The 22060-nt window shown below is 44.5% G+C and overlaps 1 protein-coding gene across 1 annotated transcript in view; it reads right to left on the bottom strand.

Annotated features, from left to right (window-relative positions):
* Positions 1-22060, bottom strand: part of SLC2A13 (solute carrier family 2 member 13) — a 481564-nt gene that overhangs the window by 47216 nt on the left and 412288 nt on the right. The gene's annotated exons all lie outside the window — the stretch shown is intronic.

The following is a 22060-nucleotide window of genomic DNA, read 5'->3' on the forward strand; positions in this document are numbered from 1 at the left end:
AATAAAAATAATAATAATAATAATAATAATGGTGGTATTTGTTAAGTGCTTACTAAGTGCGAAGCACTGTTCTAAGCGCTGGGGGGATACAAGGTGATCAGGTTGTCCCACGTGGGGCTCACAGTCTTCATCCCCATTTTACAGATGAGGGAACTGAGGCACAGAAAAGTTAACTGGCTTGCCCAAGTTCACACAGCTGACAAGTGGCTGAGCCGGGATTCGAACCCATGACCTCTAACTCCCAAGCCCGTGCTCTTTCCACAGAGCCACGCTGCTTCTCTAGACTGTAAGCTCACTGTGGGTAGGCAATGTGTCGGTTTATTGTATGGTACTCTCCCAACTGCTTAGTACAGTGTTGCCAACTTGTACTTCCCAAGCGCTTAGTACAGTGCTCTGCACAGTAAGCGCTCAATAAATACGATTGATGATGATGATGATACAGTACTTTGCACACAGTAAGCACTCAGTAAATATGACAATGAATGAAGTGACTTGCCCATGGTCACACAGTAAGTAAATGGAGGAGCCAGCACTAGAATCCAGAGAGTTCTCTTGCCTCTTAGACCAATACTCACTCCATTAGGCCACTGAGGATGTGATGGTATTCCTCAATCAACATTTATTTTTTCAGTGAACACTCTGTACCGAGCACTGTACCAAGCACTTTGGAGAATACAATAGAGTTTGTAGATATGTTTGCTGCCGTCCTTGATAACCATCCCAATGGTTAGAACTGAACTTTTTAGGATACTGAACTTTTCCCTAAAATAACCCAATAGAAACTTGTTTTCCATAACCCTTTTAAAATTCCTTAAACTTTCTAACTTCTCTAATTTTTCCCTCTAGTATCTATTATGGGTCTCTCGTCCGTAAATATATAATCAAGAGTTGAATGATTCTGCCACCGGGTGTTTGGAGATCATTCCAACTCCAGTGGTAATCGCTGCACCTGCCTCAAATAGTTAACGGGCCATTAGCAGTTGGCGCCAAGCATAGCAATGCTGTCCACTGCAAGTCGCTGGAAGAGGAGAGTCAAATTGCAGCCCTTCTCAGATGATAATAATAATGATAATAGTAATGATAATGACAAGAATAATAATAATTTCTGGCACTTGTTAAGCCCTTACTATGTGCCACCCTCTGTTCTAAATGCTGGGGTAGATAAACGTTAATCAGGTTGGACACAATCCCTGTCCCACATGGGGCTCAGAGACTAAGTAGAGGAAGTAGGATCTAATCCCCATTTTTTTTTATGGTGTTAAGTGCTTACTATGTGCCAAGCACTTTTCTAAGCATTGGGGTAGATGCAAGGTAATCAGGATGGACACAGTCCATGTCCCACATGGGGCTCATGGTCTTATTATCTACTTTACAGATAATAATACATAATAATAATTGCATTTATTAAGCACTTACAATGTGCAAAGCGCTGGGGCATATATAAGGTCATCATGTTATCCCACGTGGGGCTCACAGTCTTAATCCCCATTTTCCAGATGAGGTAACTGAGGTGCACAGAAGTTAAGTGACTTGCCCAAAGTCAAACAGCTGATAAGTGGTGGAGGCGGCATTAGAACCCATGACCTCTGACTCCCAAGCCCCTGCTCTGTACTAAGTGCTTGGGAGAGTACACTATAACAATACAGCAAACACATTCCCTTCCCACAATGAGCTTACAGGCTAGAGGGGGAGACAGACATTAATATAAATAAATAAAATTACAGATATGTGCATATGTGCTGTGGGGCTGGGAGGGAGGATGAGTAAAGGGAACAAGTAAGGGCAACACAGAAGGGAGTGGGAGAAGAGGAAAGGAGAGCTTAGTCAGATTCAAGTTCATGGGTAATGCAGATGGAAGAGGGAATAGGGAAAAAGAGGTCTTAGGGAAGGCTTTTAGGAGAAGATGTGATTTTAGTCAGGGATTGAAGGTGGGGGAGTACCGGCCTTTCACTCATTCACTCCCATGGCTGCAACTACCATCTCTATGGGGATGATTCCTAAATCTACATCTCCAGCACTGGTCTTTCTCCTTCTCTACAGTCTTTCATTTCCTCCTGCCTTACGACATCTCTACTTGTAATTTCCGTCAACACCTCAAACTTAACATGATCAAAACAGAATTCTTTCCATTCCCACCCAAACCCTTTCCTCCCGCTGACTTTCCAGCTAGCTCTCTTCCTCCCTTCAACGCCCTACTGAGAGCTCACCTCCTCCAGGAGGCCTTCCCAGACTGAGCCCCTTCCTTCCTCTTCCCCTCCTCCCCCTCTCCATCCCCCCATCTTACCTCCTTCCCTTCCCCACAGCACCTGTATATATGTTTATATGTTTGTACATATCTATTCTCTATTTATTCATTTATTTATTTTACTTGTACATATCTATTCTATTTATTTTATTTTGTTAGTATGTTTGGTTTTGTTCTCTGTCTCCCCCTTTTAGACTGTGAGCCCACTGCTGGGTAGGGACTGTCTCTATATGTTGCCAACTTGTAGTTCCCAAGCGCTTAGTACAGTGCTCTGCACACAGTAAGCGCTCAATAAATACGATTGATTGATTGATTGATTGATTGATTCCAGTCACTGTAGGCAGCACCACCATGCTTCCTGGCTCACAAGCCCGTAACCTTGGAGTTATCCTCAGCTCCTCTCTCTCATTCAAACTGAGAAATGAAAGAAATGAAAGACTGTAGAGAAGGAGAAAGACCAGCGCTGGAGATGTAGATTTGGGAATCATCCCCATAGAGATGGTAGTTGCAGCCATGGGAGTGAATGAGTGAAAGGCCGGTACTCCCCCACCTTCAATCCCTGACTAAAACCACATCTTCTCCTAAAAGCCTTCCCTAAGACCTCTTTTTCCCTATTCCCTCTTCCATCTGCATTACCCATGAACTTGAATCTGACTAAGCTCTCCTTTCCTCTTCTCCCACTCCCTTCTGTGTTGCCCTTACTTGTTCCCTTTACTCATCCCCCCCTCCCAGATAACACGATGCCCCACGTCAGATAACATGATGACCTTATATATCCCCCAGCGCTTAGAACACTGCTTGGCACATAGTAAGCGCTTATTATTAATAATAATTATTATTATTACACTCCCAACTGTAAGTGCTCAATAAATGACTGACTGTATCCTTTAAGAGTTTATTTTCATCCACCTTCAGCCCCACGGCACTCATGTACATATCCATAATTTATTTTAATGTCTGTCTCTCCCTCTCAGCTCCTAGTGGACAGGGAACATAAATACCAAGTGTGTCGTATTGTTCTTTCCCAAGCTCTTAGTACAGTGTTCTACACACAGTAAGTGTTCAATAAATACCGTTAATTGAATGCTTTTTTAATATTATATCCTTTTCATTTGCAGTGACTATCTTTCTAACCTTCCCGCCTAAAGCTTATCTAGAAAAATGAAATATTCCACAGCTTTACCACCTTTCTGAAGTATTTATGAAAAATATCCTATGCCTGTCTATAATAAAAAAGCCAGTACTCACACACATATTTAATTTTCCTTGTATTCTGATGTTCATTTCTTTGTGACTATTAATTGATAAATTAACTTAAAATGGCACTAACTTCAAGAAAATTAATCAACTATCTTGGCACAGATTATGCTGGCGGAGACAATGTCATTGCTTCCACTCCCATGGAAATGAGCTACAGATGTAGGCTGCAAATATAATAGTTTATGAAGATTAAGCTCATCAAAGATTTTGAATGAATTATTCAATAATCTTCCAATTGAACACGTTAGTTCAAGACTATTTCAAAAGCCAAAATCTATTGTAGTCTTTTCTTCCTCTTTAAGAGGCTAGAATTCATTAATTGAAAGGACGCCAATGGCAAGCTGGTTCACTTTAGAAGTAATCCTAACATGTACTCTTTCAAAGGTAAGACCCTTGTTCAATATAAAGGAAATGTAAAAACAAAAAGGAGATAGTTTTTAAAAACATAAAACATGATTTTGAAGAAAAATAAATGGCTTCTTAAAATTCTTTGGCTGTAGCTTTATATCAAAGAATATGCATCTGGTATGTGATCACTGTTGTTGATTTTGTTGAGTTTGTTAAACTCAACAAAAAAACTTTGACTCGGCCAAATAGTGAGGAAAAGGTATTACACGGTGAAACTGAGCTTCTTTTGAATGTCATTCAAATTGTACAAAGAAATGGACTATTTTGGACACTTTACAAAGATCAATACAAAGCAGTTCAAATACCTTTTGAAAGAACCGAAAAACTGTAATCCATACCACTCAAAACTATCACATCCGGTAGGATACTATTCTTTCAAATTCAAAAGATTCACTTCTAGCTGTAAATAAGCACATTTTGGACTTTAGTTTTCTGAACGTGTCCTTAAACACTTTTCCATAAATCTCAAGATGTTCATAAAAGTATATATGGCTACATAAAACTATAGTTAAAGATTTTGGGAGGTCCATTTGTAGTTAATTAGCCTCATAAAAAGCAAGACAAATCAAAAGGGTAAAATGGCCATTTGCAAAGAGGAAAATAAATGGGGAAAGAATGAGCAAGAAATAGAGAGGTGATGTTATGGGAAGGGAACGTGTCTACCAACTCTGTTAATTTTTTTTGTTTTTTTTTAAATGGTATTTGTTAAGCGCTTATAATGTGCAAAGCGTTTTACTCTCCCAAGTGCTTAATATAGTGCTCTGCACACAGTAAATGCTCAAACAGTGCAATTGATCAATAAAAAATCTTTCAACCAGCACTGTTTTCTGTCCTTCCAGTACTCTGGAGTATCGGCAAAATACAATAATAATAATAATAATAATAATGATATTTGTTAAGCACTTACTACGTGCCAAGCAGTAGTCTAAGCGCTGGGGTAGATACAAGGTAATCAGGTTGTCCCACATGGGGCTCACAGTCTTAATCCCCATTTTACAGATTCATTCATTCATTCAATCGTATTTATTGAGCACTTACTGTGTGCACAGCACTGTACTAAGTGCTTGGAAAGTACAATTCGGCAACATATAGAAACAGTCCCTACCCAACAACGTGCTCACGGTCTAGAAGGGGGAGACAGACAGCAAAACAAAACAAGTAGACAGGTTTCAATACCATCAAAATAAATAGAATTATATATATATATATATACATATATATATACACATCATTAATAAAATAGAATAATAAGTATGTACAAATATACACAGGTGTTGTGGGGAGGGGAAGGGGGTGCAGATGAGGGAACTGAAGCACAGAGAAGTTAGTGACTTGCTCAAGGTCACATAGCAGACAAGTGATCACCTTTCTACCAACTCTGTTGAATTGCACTTTCTCGAGCACTTTAGTACAGTGCTCTGCACACACCAAGTACTAATAAATATTACTCACTAATGGAGTAATGGGGGGAACTGATCATTTACACTGAATCAAACAATGATAGTTATTGTGTATAGAGCACCCAACTAAGTACTTGAGGGAGTATAACAGAGTAAGTATGAAGGAGGAAAGAGAAATGTTTTAGAGTTTTTTAGGTGGGGAAGTAGCAGTGACATCCTCTTCTATGAATTGATGCCTTATCATGGCAGGAGAGTTTGTGTACCTTGATAAAGTTCAGAGCTAGGCCACACAGGACTAGCCATGATGGAAAGGTCTAAGCCAAAAAGTGTCAAAGTCGATTCACCTTTGCTGGGCAGCGGCGATATGGGAAACTGTCAATGGCAGATGATCAAGTGAACAAAGACAACTGCAGAGTTACTGTGTGGAAGAAGGCAATGGTAAACCACTTCTGTATCTTTACCAAGAAAACTCTATGGATTCACATATCAGAATGATTTTAAGACAGAAGCTGGGACATTCTGAAGAGGGTGTGTCCACAGAGTCACTCTGGGTTGGAAACGACTCGATGGTATTTGAAGAAGTGACATCACAAAGATCATCAGCTGGTATAAGAACTAATTTTGGCTCGTGTTTCTTGTGTGTTGGGGGGGCGGTGGAGACATCAATAATCTCTCTGAAGGTCAGAGGCCACAGAAGCAGGTCTCTGACATGCTTTGACCTATTTACATTTGGAAAAGCTCCTCTAATTAGGCATGGATTGTGTCTGCTTCTGAAACTTCTTTAACAAAGGCGTCTGAACGCTCCATTGTTTAGCTGCTCTGCCCTGTCTCCAGGATCAGCTATGACAGTGGTCCCTTTAGGATCATTCTGCCGGCTGCAGATTTATATTCTCAATAACTTATCAGACCTTCATTTAACATAAAAGCCAATCCATTGCCTGAAATGAAACTGCAGAACTGCACTACATAAAACATTTATAGAAGTCAGTGGAGAAAAGGAAAATGACGATTGCAGACGGCTTTAATGAAACAGGGGAAACAATATACTGTGTCTATATTCAGAAAAGATTATGCTCATTGGCAGGTAATTGGATGGAATACTATACCAAACAATATTTCTTCTTTAGCTTTCATGTAGTCTCTATTTCTCAGTAATGAATCACTCAGGAGAAACATAAAGTCAAGGTAGCGAGTTCATCGATATTTGGTGAATACAACAAACAACAGTCCTAGAATTAATATAACAAGCATGCTGCATTTTCTCAACTTTGAGTGCTATGGTAAAATAAAGACATACCATTTTGTTTTCTTTGCTTGAAACCCAAATCTACACCTCCTCCCCTATTCTCTCTCCCTCCCTGCAGTCTTGTGTCTCCTCCTGCCTTCAGGACAACTTCACCTGGATGTCCACCCACCACCTCAAACTCAACATGTCCAAGACTGAGCTTCTTATCTTCCTTCCCAAACCCTGTCCTCTCCCTGACTTTCCCGTCACTGTGGACGGCACTACCATCCCTCCCATCTCACAAGACCGCAACCTTAGTGTCGTCCTTGACTCTGCTATCTCATTCATCCTACATAGCCAATCTGTTACCAAAACTTGCCGGTCTCGCCTTCACAACATTGCCAAGATCCACCCTTTCCTCTCCAACCAAACTGCTACCTTGTTGATACAATCTCTCATCCTATCCCGATTGGATTACTGCATCAGCCTCCTTTCTGACCTCCCAATCTCCTGTTTCTCCCCAGTTCAGTGTATACTTCACTCTGCTGCCTGGATTATCTTTCTACAGAAACGCTCTAGGCATGTCACGCCCCTCTTCAAAAATCTCCAGTGGTTGCCTATCACCTCCATATCAAGCAAAAACTCCTCACTATTGGCTTCAAAGCTGTCCATCACTTCGCCCCCTCCCACCTCACCTCCCTTCTCTCCTTCTCCAGCTCAGCCCACACACTCTGCTCCTCTGCTGCTAACCTCTTCACTGGGCCTCGTTCTCGCCTGTCCCTCTGTTGATTCCCAGCCCACATCCTTCCTCTGCTCTCAAATCTGCCAAACAATCACTCTTCCCCCCTTCAAAGCCCTACTGAAGGCTCACCTCCTTCAGGAGGCCATCCCGGACTAAGCCCCCCTGTTTCTCAGCACCCCCTCCCCTCTCAATCGCCCCTATTCACCCCTTTTGCTCTGCCCCCCACCCCGACCTACCATGCTTGTGTGGGAGTCAGAGGTCATGGGTTCTAATCCCACTTCTGTCACTTGTCAGCTGTGTGACTTTGGGTAAGTCACTTAACTTCCCTGGGCCTCAGTTTCCTCATCTGTAAAATGGGGCTGATGTCTGTGAGCCTTATGTGGGACACCCTGATTACCTTGTATCTACCCCAGCACTTAGAACAGTGCTTTGCACATAGTAAGTGCTTAACAAATGCCATCATTATCATTATTATTACTATATATGTACATATCTAGAATTCTGTTTATTTATATTAATGCCTGTTTACTTGTTCTTATGTGTATATATATATCTATAATTCTATTTATTTATATTGATGCTATTGATGTCCGTTTACTTGTTTTGATGTCTGTCTCCCCGTTTCTAGACTGTGAGCCTATTGTGGGGAGGGACTGTCTCTCTTTGTTGTTGAACTGTATTTTCCAAGTTGTACTTTTTGTTGCCAATTTGTACTTCCCAAGCGCTTAGTACAGTGCTCTGCACATAGTAAGTGCTCAATAAATACGATTGATTGATTGATTGATTGATTGATTCCAAGTGCTTAGTACAGTGCTCTGCACACAGTAAGCGCTCACTAAATTGAAGCAGCATGGCCTAGTGGATAGAGCACGGCCCTGGGTGTCAGAAGATCATGAATTCTAATCCTGGCCCTGCCACTTGTCTGCTATGTGACCTTGGGCAAGTCACCTCACTTCTCTGGGCCTCAGTTCCCTCATCTGTAAAATGGAGATCGAGACTGTGAATCCCACATGAGACAGACACTGTGTCCAACTCAATTTGCCTGTATCCACCCCAGTGCTTAGAACAGTGCCTGGCACATACTAAGTGCTTAAGAAATACTATTAGAATTATTAGAATTATTACCATTATTAATAAATATGAGTGAATGAATGAATGAATGCTGTTAATACCTTTTTGGTTTTGTACCAAACGGTTAGCCAGTCAGAAATCCATGGTTTAAAATCAAAATGTGGAAGAGAATTTAGCAGTGTGATCTTGTTTTTAATTTACATTTTAAAATGACAGTATTCTTCCTTTAAACTTTGCTCATTGACATAGAGTACTAAAAAGAAAGCAACTCCAGCAATTTGAGAAAATATACTATATTTGGACATGTGAGCAGAGCGGCCATTATTTGCCTTGTCTCTTAGTAGGAAGCAATGAAGATCGCTATGATGAGACAAAATGAAAATGCTGAGAAAATGAATGTGTACTTCTTATGGTATTTGTTCAGTGCTTACTAAGTGCCAAGGACTGTACCAAGCACTGGGGTACACACAAGCTAATCAGGATGGACTTAGTCCATGTCCTACATGGGGATCACACTTTTAGTCTCCATTTTACAGACGAGGGAACTGAGGCCCAGAGAGGTTAAGTGACTAGCCCAGGGTCATACAGCAGACTAGTAGTGGAGCTGCGGTTGGGGTCCTTCTGACTCCCAGGCTTGCGCTCTATCCACTATGACACACTGCTTTTCTCTGCACTTCCCTTTGAAATGATAGGTAAATATTCAGCTTTCGTGCCACACACAAGTAGTACATGAAATCCTCAAAGAACCTGTATGTACACAACTTAAGAACAGAAGAAGCATCTCCAGCCACAACCCTGCTCTCTAAGCATCACCATAGGATTTCTAATCAGCACTGACTGGAGGCCAGTGACTGCTGCTATTTTTTTTTATCTCCCTTCGTCTTTGGCACCAGACTCACTCCCAAGGCACTGAGCTCTTTTTCATGGTATTTATTAAGCACTTACTATCTGTCAAGCACTGTTCTTGACAATTTATCAGGTTGGACACATTCACTGCCCCACAGGGGGGTCCGCCGTCTAAATTGGAGGGAAGAGGATTTATCCCCCATTTTATAGATGAGGTAACTGAGGCACAGAGAAGTTAAACAACCTGCTTGTGGACACACAGCAAGCAATTGGCAGAGCTGGGATTAGAACTGAGGCCTTCTACCTCCCAGGGCCATGCTCTTTCTACTAGGCCAGGCTGCTTCTCTTTAATCCAGCTCTGGGGGAAAATATTCACCTAAACAAGGATAGAACAAGAGAGGACTTCCCAAATAACCTGAGCACTCCAAACAGTTCAACCAATCCATCATTCAGTCATATTAACTGAGTGTCTACTGTTTGCAGAGTACTGTACTAAGGGCTTGGTAGAGCTCATTATGGGCAGGTAGTGTGACTGCTAAATCTGTTGCACTGTATTCTCCCAAGCGCTTACTACAATGCTCAGCACATAGTAAGTGCTCAATAAATACGACTGAATGAATTGAATGAATGAATAACAGAGTTGGTAGACATGTTCCCTGGACACGATGAACTTAGAGCCTAGAGAGGGATACAGATATTAATAAAAATAATAGTGATGGTATCTGTTAAGTGCTTATTATGTGCCAAGCACTGTTCTAAGCACTGGGGTAGATACAAGGTAATCAGGTTGTCCAACGTGGGGCTCACAGGCTTACAGATGAGGTCACTGTGGCACAGAGAAGTTGTGACTTGGCCAAGGTCACACAACAGACAACTGTGTCTGCTTGGACATACTTGGAGAAGCAGCGTGGCTTAGTGGAAAGAGCATGGGCTTGGGAGTCAGAGGTCGTGGGTTCTAATCCTGGCTCCACCAATTGTCAGCTGTGTGACTCTGGGCAAGTCTCTGTGTCTCAGTTACCTCATCTGGAAAATGGGGATTAAGACTGTGAGCCCCACGTGGGACAACTTGATCACCTTGTGTCTACCCCAGCGCTTAGAACAGTGCCTGGCACATAGTAAGCACTTAACAAATACCATAATTATTATTACTATCATTAAGCGGTGGAGCAGGGATTAGAGTTCACATCCTCTGACTCCCAAGCCCACACTCTTGCCACTAGGTCACGTTGTACATAAATCATGAATGCGCACGTAAGAGCTGTGCGACTGTGGGAGGGGTGAATAAAGGTTGCAAATCCAAAAGAGCTGTTCTCATGTAGGCTGCCTATTTGCCATCCACAGGGATCATATTTGTTCTGGAGAGTCTAGATTCCACCCAGCAAGTTCCTTGAACGAGTTGTCTACACGCGCTGCCTAGAATTCCTCAACAACAACTCTCTCCTCGACCCCCTCCAGTCTGGCTTCCGTCCCCTTCATTCCACGGAAACTGCGCTCTCAAAGGTCACCAATGACCTCCTGCTTGCCAAATCCAACGGCTCATACTCTGTCCTAATCCTCCTCGACCTCTCAGCTGCCTTTGACACTGTGGACCACCCCCTTCTCCTCAACACGTTATCTGACCTTGGCTTCACAGACTCCGTCCTCTCCTGGTTCTCCTCTTATCTCTCCGGTCGTTCTTTCTCAGTCTCTTTTGCAGGCTCCTCCTCCCCCTCCCATCCTCTTACTGTGGGAGTTCCCCAAGGTTCAGTGCTTGGTCCCCTTCTGTTCTCAATCTACACTCACTCCCTTGGTGACCTCATTCGCTCCCACGGCTTCAACTATCACCTCTACGCTGATGACACCCAGATCTACATCTCTGCCCCTGCTCTCTCCCCCTCCCTCCAGGCTCGCATCTCCTCCTGCCTTCAGGACATCTCCATCTGGATGTCCGCCCGCCACCTAAAGCTCAACATGTCGAAGACTGAGCTCCTTGTCTTCCCTCCCAAACCTTGTCCTCTCCCTGACTTTCCCATCTCTGTTGACGGCACTACCATCCTTCCCGTCTCACAAGCCCGCAACCTTGGTGTCATCCTCGACTCCGCTCTCTCATTCACCCCTCACATCCAAGCCGTCACCAAAACCTGCCGGTCTCAGCTCCGCAACATTGCCAAGATCCGCCCTTTCCTCTCCATCCAAACCGCTACCCTGCTAATTCAAGCTCTCATCCTATCCCGTCTGGACTACTGCACTAGCCTTCTCTCTGATCTCCCATCCTCGTGTCTCTCTCCACTTCAATCCATACTTCATGCTGCTGCCCGGATTATCTTTGTTCAGAAACGCTCTGGACATATCACTCCCCTCCTCAAAAACCTCCAATGGGTACCGATCAATCTGCGCATCAGGCAGAAACTCCTCACCCTGGGCTTCAAGGCTCTCCATCACCTCGCCCCCTCCTACCTCACCTCCCTTCTCTCCTTCTACTGCCCAGCCCGCACCCTCTGCTTCTCCACCACTAATCTCCTCACTGTACCTCGCTCTCGCCTGTCCCGCCATCGACCCCCGGCCCACGTCATCCCCCGGGCCTGGAATGCCCTCCCTCTGCCCATCCGCCAAGCTAGCTCTCTTCCTCCCTTCAAGGCCCTGCTGAGAGCTCACCTCCTCCAGGAGGCCTTCCCAGATTGAGCCCCTTCTTTCCTCTCCCCCTCGTCCCCCTCTCCATCCCCCCGCCTTACCGCCTTCCCCTCCCCACAGCACCTGTATATATGTATATATGGTTGTACATATTTATTACTCTGTTTATTTATTTATTTATTTATTTTACTTGTACATTTCTATCCTACTTATTTTATTTTGTTGGTATGTTTGGTTCTGTTCTCTGTCTCCCCCTTTTAGACTGTGAGCCCACTATCGGGTAGGGACTGTCTCTATGTGATGCCAATTTGTACTTCCCAAGCGCTTAGTACAGTGCTCTGCACATAGTAAGCGCTCAATAAATACGATTGATTGATTGATTGATTGATTCCTTTCGAGGGTCCTGGTGGAGGTGGGGTGGCATGGAGGGAGTGTTTTACTCTTCTCCTCCCAGGTGGCAGTGGATGAGAGTGCAGGGCTAATGTTTTAGGCCTCTCCTCCATGGCTGCAGTGGCAGGGAAATCCAGGGCCCCAGAAAGAGCCTGCAAAATGGGGCCCACTCCCATGTGTTATAAGGTGATCAGACTTGGCAATCACAGGAGTGGGGAGAAGAGTTCCACTTTTTACGGTTGAGTCCTGCCATTCAAGTGACCTAAAGTGAGAGGATTAATAAGGATCCCACTTCTGGCCATCTGGATTCATTCTTTCAATCGTACTTCTGGAGCGCTTACTCAGCACTTGGTATAGGAGAGGATCCTATCCCAGAGGCATCAGCAGTGAGGACTACTCCCACTGAAGAAGAAGAGGAGGAAATCTTCCCCTGTCCTGTCTTTTCCACTCAGGGATACAAACTTTCGACATACCCAGAAAAACCTCCTCTGGATGCAGAGGAATTCGAATCCCTGGTCCAGAAGGGCCCGTTGTACTGCCAGGGACAGACGTTAGGCCACGGTCATTACCATCATTCATTCATTCATTCAATCGTATTTATTAATAATAATGGCATTTATTAAGCGCTTACTATGTGCAAAATTCTGTTCTACGCGCTGGGGAGGTTACAAGGTGATCAGGTTGTCCCACGGGGGGCTCACAGTCTTAATCCCATTTTCCAGATGAGGTAACTGAGGCACAGAGAAGGGAAGTGACTTGCCCAAAGTCACACAGATGACAAGTGGCAGAGCCGGGATTTGAACCCATGACCTCTGACTCCAAAGCCTGTGCTCTTTCCACTGAGCCATGCTGCTTCTCTATTTATTCTCTTTTTCTTTATTGAGCACTTACCATGTGCAGAGCAATATACTAGCGCTTGGGAAGTACAAGTTGGCAACATATAGAGACTGTCCCTACCCAACGACGGGCTCACAGTCTAGAAGGGGGAGACAGCCTTCTGCTCCCCAGGCCATGCTGGAGGAACGGCGAATAGGAGTCCTCCCTGCTGCAGTCGATGCTTGATGCTAATCAGGTTTCCTACCACCGTAGACACCCAGGCCATGGACAGACACTCAAACCAGCGAACCTGCTGTCTCCACAGATGATCAGCCCATCTACATGCCACCACAGACATTCTGCCCAGCTGCCTCCCTGCTACAATAGATGCTTAGATCAGCCAGGCTCCCTGCCACTACACACAGCCAGATCAGCAGATCTGCCTGCTCCCACAGACATTCAGATTAGCTCCCTCGCTGCTACCATACACAGCCAGAGCAGTAGATCTGCCTGTGGGCACAGACATTGAGCCCAGCTGTTTCCCTGCTCCCACAGACACGCAGGGCAGCCAATCTGCCTGTGCCACAAACAATAATAATAATGGCATTTGTTAAGCACTTACTACGTGCAAAGCACTGTTCTAAGCGCTGGGGGGGATACAAGGTGATCAGGTTGTCCCACGTGGGGCTCACAGTCTTAATCCCCATTTTACAGATGAGGCTCCGAGATGTGAAGCGACTTGCCCAAGGTCACACAGCAGACATGTGGCGGAGCTGGAATTCAAACCCACGACCTCTGACTCCAAAGCCCGTGCTCTTCCCACTGAGCTATGCAGCCCAGCTGTCTCCCGGCTACCATAGACACCCAGGCCAGCCGATCTGCCTGCCGCCACAGACACTCGGACAGGCTGCCTTCCTGCTGCCACAGATACTCAGAGCAGTGGGTCTGCCCACCACTTTGCCCACCTAGGCTGGCCAATCTCCCTGTCACACTCGGTCCTTCTTCAAAGCCTTACTGAAGGCTCACCTCCTCCAAAAGGCCTTCCCAGACTAAGCCCCCATTTTCCTCAGCTCCCCCTCCCTTCTGCGTCACCTCGACTCACTCCCCTTGCTCTCCCTTCCCGTCCCTGCTCCACCACACTCATGTATATATCTATAATTATATTTATTTATATTGATGCCTATTTACTTTTTTGATGTGTACATATCTATAATTCTGTTTAGATACATTGATGCCTGTTTACTTACAAGTTTTGATGTCTTTCTCCCCGCTTCTATTCTGTATGCCCGGTGTGGGCAGGGATTGTCTCCATTGCTGAATTGTACTTACCAAGTGCTTAATACAGTGCTCTGCACACAGTAAGTGCTCAATAAATATGATTGAAGGAATGAATGCTACTTGTGATAGCCAGATCAGGCAGGCTTTCTGTGCAATGGACAGCCAGGCTAGTGGGGCTCCCTACCATTGCAGACATTCTTGCTGTCAGGACTGACACATACCCTCTTTCCTTCTCTCTCCATTAACCCTCCTCACGCCTTTCTTTGTCTCGCTGCCACGATTCATCACTGATTCAATTTTGATTCTAGCTTTCTGATTCTGCCCTTGGAAGTACTGCCCCGAGGGCCATTGGAGAGCCCCCTCATTTGGTTGCTTTACTCTAGATCAGTAGAAATGTCCACTGAAAGGTCCTCTCCTTCCAATCCTATCCCTACTGATTTTCAAAACAAAACGAACACTTCCCGACATGATAATGGTAAGAATATGGAATCCGTTCCCTTAGGAATTAAGGGACAGATGGGAAAGAGGGCCCAGATGCAACCTGTGGCTTCAAGCACAATCAGCTGAAAAAGGAGCCTCTCCCATGACTTGCATTCTCTCTCCTTTCTACCACATCCTCTTGGACTCTCCTGCCTCTTCCAAGCAAACTGCAAAAATAATTGTAGTATTTGTTAAGTGCTTATTATACTCCAGGCATTGTACTAAGCACTGGGGTGGATATAAGCAAATCGGGTTGGACATAGTCCCTGTCCAGCATAAGGCTCACAGTCTTAATCTCCATTTAACAGATGAGGTAACTGAGGCACAGAGAAGTGAAGTGACTTGCCCAAGGCCACAAAGCAGATGAGTGGCAGGGCTGGGATTAGATCCCATGACCTTCAAACTCCTAGGCCCATGCTCTGTCCTCCGCGCCATGCTGCTTCTCCACCTGTTTATTTGTTTTGTGACCTAAGGGGAGCTGCCCAACAAAGCTGCCTGTTGATTCTTTCATCAGTTTGATGGGATTTAGCTACCTATACTTACCTTATAGTCTCTATTGAACTGAAATTTAGGACAAGGAGGAAAACTCTATCACCCAGCTTTTCAAATAGCATTGCCCTGGCTGCCCTTAGACATTACATAGTGGGCACTAATAAAGGGAATCAATAATAAAGAAAGTTCAGAGACACATTGGCAAAATAATCATGTTAGGAAGAGCCAAGCAACATCAGTCCCACACATAATGATTTCCTGGCAGGGTGATTTTTTTTCTCCCCTTTCTGATCAATATTTTGTACATCACTGTATTCTTTTGACCAATAAAACTATAGATACAGAGAAGGCCATAACCAAGAAATTCCATTTGAAACATTTATTTCTTATCATATCCTTCTTTGACTACTGCATCAGCCTCCTTGCTGACCTCCCTGACTCCTGTCCCTCCCCACTGCAGTCCATACTACTCTACTACCTGGATCAAGCCCGCAACCTTGGTGTCAACCTCGACTCTGCTCTCTCGTTCACCCCTCACATCCAAGCCATCACTAAAACCTGCCGGTCTCAGCTCCGCAACATTGCCAAGATCCACCCTTTCCTCTCCATCCAAACCGCTACCCTGCTCGTTCGAGCTCTCATCATCATCAATCGTATTAATTGAGCACTTACTATGTGCAGAGCACTGTACTAAGCTCTCATCCTATCCCATCTGGACTACTGTATCAGCCTCCTCTCCGATCTCCCATCCTCTTGCCTCTCCCCACTTCAATCCATACTTCACGCCTCTGCCTGGATTGTCTTTGTCCAGAAACGCTCTGGGCATGTTACTCCCCTCCTCAAAACTCTCCAGTGGCTACCAATCAACCTACACATCAGGCAGAAACTCCTCACCCTCGGCTTCAAGGCTGTCCATCACTTCACCCCTTCCTACCTCACCTCCCTTCTCTCCTTCTCCAGCCCAGCCCACACCCTCCACTCCTCTGCCGCTAATCTCCTCACTGTGTATCGTTCTCGCCTGTCCCGCTGTCGACCCCTGGCCCACGTCATCCCCCTGGCCTGGAATGCCCTCCCTCCCCACACCTGGCAAGCTAGCTCTCTTCCTCCCTTCAAGGCCCTACTGAGAGCTCACCTCCTCCAGGAGGCCTTCCCAGACTGAGCCCCCTCCTTCCTCTCCCCCTCGTCCCCGTCTCCATCCCCCCATCTTACCTCCTTCCCTTCCCCACAGCACCTGTATACATGTATATATGTTAGTACATATTTATTTATTTATTTTACTTGTACATATCTATTCTATTTATTTTATTTTGTTAATATGTTTGGTTTTGTTCTCTGTCTCCCCCTTCTAGATTGTGAGCCCACTGTTGGGTAGGGACTGTCTCTATATGTTGCCAACTTGTACTTCCCAAGCGCTTAGTACAGTGCTCTGCACACAGTAAGCGCTCAATAAATACGATTGATTGATTGATTGATCAATTTCTTAAAATAATGTGCAGTCTATGTCTCCCCACTCCTCAAGAACCTCCAGTGGTTGCCCATCCACTTGTGCATCCAACAGAAACTCTTTGCTATCAGCTATAAAGCACTCAATCAACTCTCCCCCTCATTCAATCAATCAATCATATTTATTGAGCACTTACTGTGTGCATAACATTCTACGAAGCACTTCGGAGAGTACAATATAACAGAGTTGGTAGTATAGTGAGCAAGAGTGACTTCACCTTCCAATGCAGAAGCCGTTTCCTAAGACGCTGTTCTGTGACCCCGTGAGCAACAAGGTCAAAGGAGGAACTGGAGAAGAAATTAAATTCTCAGAAGAGTTTGAGAAGGGGGTGAATTGCTCTGCTATCAGGCAGGAGAGACACTGCTGGATGCAAAGATAGCCCGTGGGGTAGGCGCGGGGGTAGAGGCAGCTGTCCGCCCTAGTTTCACCTGGCAATGAGCTTGAGACAGCAGGCAATTGGAGCAGTGAATTGCACTGCAATCCCCCTAAGACAATTGATAAAAAGGGGAAAGAACTGGTCCCTGGGGCCAGGTAAAGCCATCTAAGAAATGCACTGAGATGTCTACTGTGGCCATGGCCAAAGCTCTTAAGACTTGAACCAGGCCCATATGCTGAGGGTGGCCAGACTCCTTGAACTCCTCCTATGTGGTACTACCTGTACGTGAACTTGGGGAAACCAGTTGAATGGGTAACTATATTTGCCTTAATCTACAATCTACCCCCCACCTTTTTTAAAAAAATTAGGCTAAGCATAATATAAAGCTTTCCACTGTATACAGTGGTGGTTTGGTTTCACTTTGAACTTGACACGAAGTGCCTGGGCTAAGAAATTACTGGGTGGTACGTTTGATTAGGATATGTCTCAGAAGTACTGGAGCAATATGACTGGACAGCTGAAGTCAGTTAGGATAGGGAATTTTCCCAGCTCAGGTGGACAGGCTGGTTTGAAACCCACAGAGCAGGACCTGGGACTTTTCTAGCTCAGGTTGGGAGGCTGGTTTGGAATCTTTAGAGCAGGGCCTGGGGCTCATAATAATAATGATGATGATGGCGTTTATTAAGTGCTGGGGAAATTACAAGATGATCAGGTTGTCCCATTGGGGGCTCACAGTCTTAATCCCCGTTTTACAGATGAGTTAACTGAGGCACAGAGAAGTTAAGTGTCTTTCCCAAAGTCACACAGCTGACAATTGGCAGAGCCGAGATTTGAACCCATGAACTCTGACTCCAAAGCCCGGGCTCTTTCCACTGAGCCACGCTGCTTCTCATGAATCTCATGACACATGAATCTCGATGAGGATGGTTTTCACTTAGAACTTGCCTTGAGAAACTGAAAACATCTCAGCTGGGGCTCATGACAGTAGACACTTTCCCTGCCCACAGTGAACTATGCCAACCAACTCACTGAAACTTGAACTCATCTAACTCAATTCCTTGCTCACATCCTCTCTCTGCCTTGGAACTCAATCTCCCTTCAAACCACTACTCTCCCCACCTTCAAAGCCTGAGTAAGATCACTTCTCTTCCAAAGGTCTTCCCAGAGGAAGACCTCATTTCACCTACTCCTTCACCCTTCTGCATCACTCATTCACTTAGATCTGTACCCTCTATTCATCCCACCCTCAAACCCAGAGCACTGGTTATATATATATATATAATTTATTTGAATGTCTGTCTCCCCCTCTATACTGTAAGTTCCTTGTCTACTAACTCTGTTGTATTGTACACTCCCGAGTGCTCTGCACATGCTAAGCACTCAGTAAATATCACTGACTGTTGGATTATACCCTAATTCCCTGGGGCAAAATGAAACAGCCTATACATTAATCGCACAATGTGACTAAATACCAACTCAAAAAATGAACGGTCTAAACCTGCTCAAATTGCATGAATTTACCAATAAATCAATGATAGTGAGTGAAAAGTGCTGTCCTAAGCACTGGGTAGATGCCACAAGAGTAAAATACACTTTCTCTGTCCACCAGGAGTTTACTATGTCATGCGGGAGACAGACCAAAGTTAGTTAGAAATAGTTGGATAAAGGGCATGGATAAAGATAGAACAGTAGGGAGCACAATGATATAAAGCTGAAAAAGCCGATTTGAGGACCTGGCCCCATCAATCAATCAATCAATGGTATTTTTTGAGCACTGACTATTTACTAAGGCTTGGGAGTCACAGGACGTGGGTTCTAATCCCGGCTCAACCACTTGTCTGCTGTGTGACTTTGGGCAAGGCACTTCACTTCTCTGTGCCTCAGTTACTTCATCTGGAAAATGGGGATTAAGACTGTGAGCCCCATATGGGACAACTTGATTATCTTGTATCTACCCAGAGCTTAGAACAGTGCTTGGCACATAGCAAACACTTAACAAATACCATTATTATTATTATTGTTATTATTATTACTAAGAATTTGGGAGAGTACAACACCTCTCCAAGGATTGTGGGTGAGGGGAGAGACTGGAAACCCTTTCTGAAACTCCACTGCCTCTGCACTCACCTCTTTCTCTCTTTCCTCAGAACTGCTGAGGAGTTGCTATCTGTTTGGGGAAGTAGTGTGTCCTGGTGGAGAGAGCATGGGCCTGGGGTCAGAGGTGAGGAGAGAACGTGTCTACCCACTCTTTTGTATTGTACTCTTCCAAGCACTTAGTACAGTGCTCTGTACTAGTAAACGCGCAATAAATACCATTGATTGATTGACCTCTGATCAAAGCCTGGCTCTGCCATTCGCTTCGGGAGTCACTTAACTTTGTGCTTCAGTTACCTCATCTGTAAAACTGGGATTCAATCTTCCTCCCTCCAACTTAGACTGTGAGCCCCTTGTGAAGCAGGGACTACATCCAACCTGATTATCTTGTATCTACCAAAGCACTTAGTAATAATAATAATGATAAAGTTGGTATTTGTTAAGTGCTTACTGTGTTCCAAGCACTGTTCTAAGCGCTGGGGTTGATACAAGGTCATCAGGTTGTCCCACGTAGGACTCACAATCTTAATCCCCATTTTACAGATGAGGGAACTGAGGCCCAGAGAAGTTAAGTGACTTGCCCAAGGTCACACAGCTGACGAGTGGCAGAGCTGGGACACATAGTAAATGCTTCAAAGTACTCTGTTGTGGCAAAGAATGTGTGATTTTTAATTTTACACCTTACTCTTACTATCTACGATCGCTCGGTCAGTCAATCAATCAGTTGTATTTATTGACTACTTACTGTGTGTAGAACACTGTACTAAATGTTTGGGGTGTACAATATAACAGAGTTGACAGATATGTTCCCTGCCTACAGCAAACATACAGTATAGAAGGGGAGCTAGACATTTATGTAAATAAAAATAATATATTACAGAGAGGTGCATAAATGCTGTGGGGCTGAGGGAGGGTTGAATAAAGGGAGCAAATCCAAGTGCAGAAGGGAGTGAGAGAAGAGGAAAGGAGGACTTAGGGAAGACTTCTTGGAGGAAATGTGCTTTTAATAAGACTTTGAAGGTGGGGAGAGTACAGGGGTCTTTCTTGTAGACCCTCTGACCCGATCATGGCATGATGGTGAGAATTACTTCCCCAGAAATGATGGCGTCACTTGTAGCCCAAAGTCCAGCCGGGGATGGAGTCAAAATACTGTGGCCTAGTGGAAGGAGCACAGTCCTGGGAGTCAGAGGACCTGGGTTCTAATCCTAGCTCTGCTACTTGTCTGCTGTTGACCTTGGACAAATCACTTCACTTTTCTATGCCTCAATTTCCTCATCTGCAAAACATGGAATCAATACCTGGTCTTCTTCCTACTTAGACTGTGAGCCTCATACTGGACCTACCTGATGATCATGTATCTCCCCCACTACTTGTTAAAATGCTTGGCAAAGAGAAGCAGCATGGCTCAGTAGAAAGGGCACGGGCTTTGGAGTCAGAGGTCGTGGGTTCAAATCCCGGCTCTGCCAATTGTCAGCTGTGTTACTTTGGGCAAGTCACTTAACTTCCCTGTGCCTCAGTTACCTCCTCTGTAAAAGGGGGATTAAGACTGTGAGCCCCCCTTGACAACCTGATCACCTTGTAACCTCCCAGTGCTTAGAACAGTGCTTTGCACATAGTAAGTGCTTAATAAATGCCATTATTGTTATTATAGTATGTGTTTAACAAACACCACTATTATTACTATTAGAGGACTGTGCAAGGGAGTAGAGTCTGAAAAAGGAGAGGTCACGGAGATGGCATCTAGATTCACTTTGTTTTGTAAGGATAATTCTTATAATGATAAAAAATAATTGTGGTATTTGTTAAGCACTTACTATCTGCTAAATACTGTAAGAATCACTGGGATAGATACATCATCATCAGGTCCCATATGGGACTCACGTTGTAAGTGAAAGGGGGAACGGGCATTGAATTCCCATTTTACAGAGGTGGTAAATGAGACACAGATAAGTTAAGTGACTTGCACAAGGTCAAACAGCATGCAAGTGGTGGAGCCAAGAGTAGAACACAGGTGTACTAAATCCCACGCCTGTGTTCTTTGCACTAGGCCATGCTGCTCCTTGTAATAGTAATAATAATAATAGTGGTATTTGTTAAGTGCTCACTATGTGCCAGGCACTCTATTACGCTCTGGAGTAGATACAAGGTAATCTGGCAGGACGAAGTCCCTGTCCCACATAGAGTTCACAGTCTTAATCCCCATTTTACAGATGAGGTAACGGAAGCATAGAGAAATAAAGTGACTCGCCCAAGATCACACAGCAGGGAAGTGGAAGAGCCGGAATTAGAACCCAGGTCTTTCTGACTCCCAGTACCTGGCTATGCTGCTTCTCTTTCAGTGGTCTCTCCGCAGCAAAGCAATAGCTGGCAATACGGGACTTCACAGCTTCAATCCCAAAACCCTTCTGATAGTAATAATAATTATACATACATATATAATAAATGAAATAGTGATATTTATGAGTCATATACTAACAAGCAGGCCAAACACTCTATTAAGCCCTGGGACAAATACAATATAAATGGAGCGGACATTGTGCCTATCCCACACAGAGCTCACAGCCCAAGGGACACTTTGTTTTTGTACGGCACTTTTATTTTTTGAAACCTCTTTTCATCAATTATCTTATTTCATTACTATTTATTGCTATATTCCTGGGAGATAGTAGAATCAGGTATTAGAGAAGCAGCATGGCTCAGTGGAAAGAGCGCGGGCTTGGGAGTCAGAGGTCATGGGTTCGAATCCCGGCTCTGCCACTTGTCAGCTGTGTGCCTGTGGGCAAATCACTTAACTTCTCTGTGCCTCAGTTACCTCATCTGTAA

This window comes from Tachyglossus aculeatus, chromosome 2 (genome assembly GCF_015852505.1).
Source record: "Tachyglossus aculeatus isolate mTacAcu1 chromosome 2, mTacAcu1.pri, whole genome shotgun sequence".
Classification (NCBI taxonomy): Eukaryota; Metazoa; Chordata; class Mammalia; order Monotremata; family Tachyglossidae; genus Tachyglossus; species Tachyglossus aculeatus.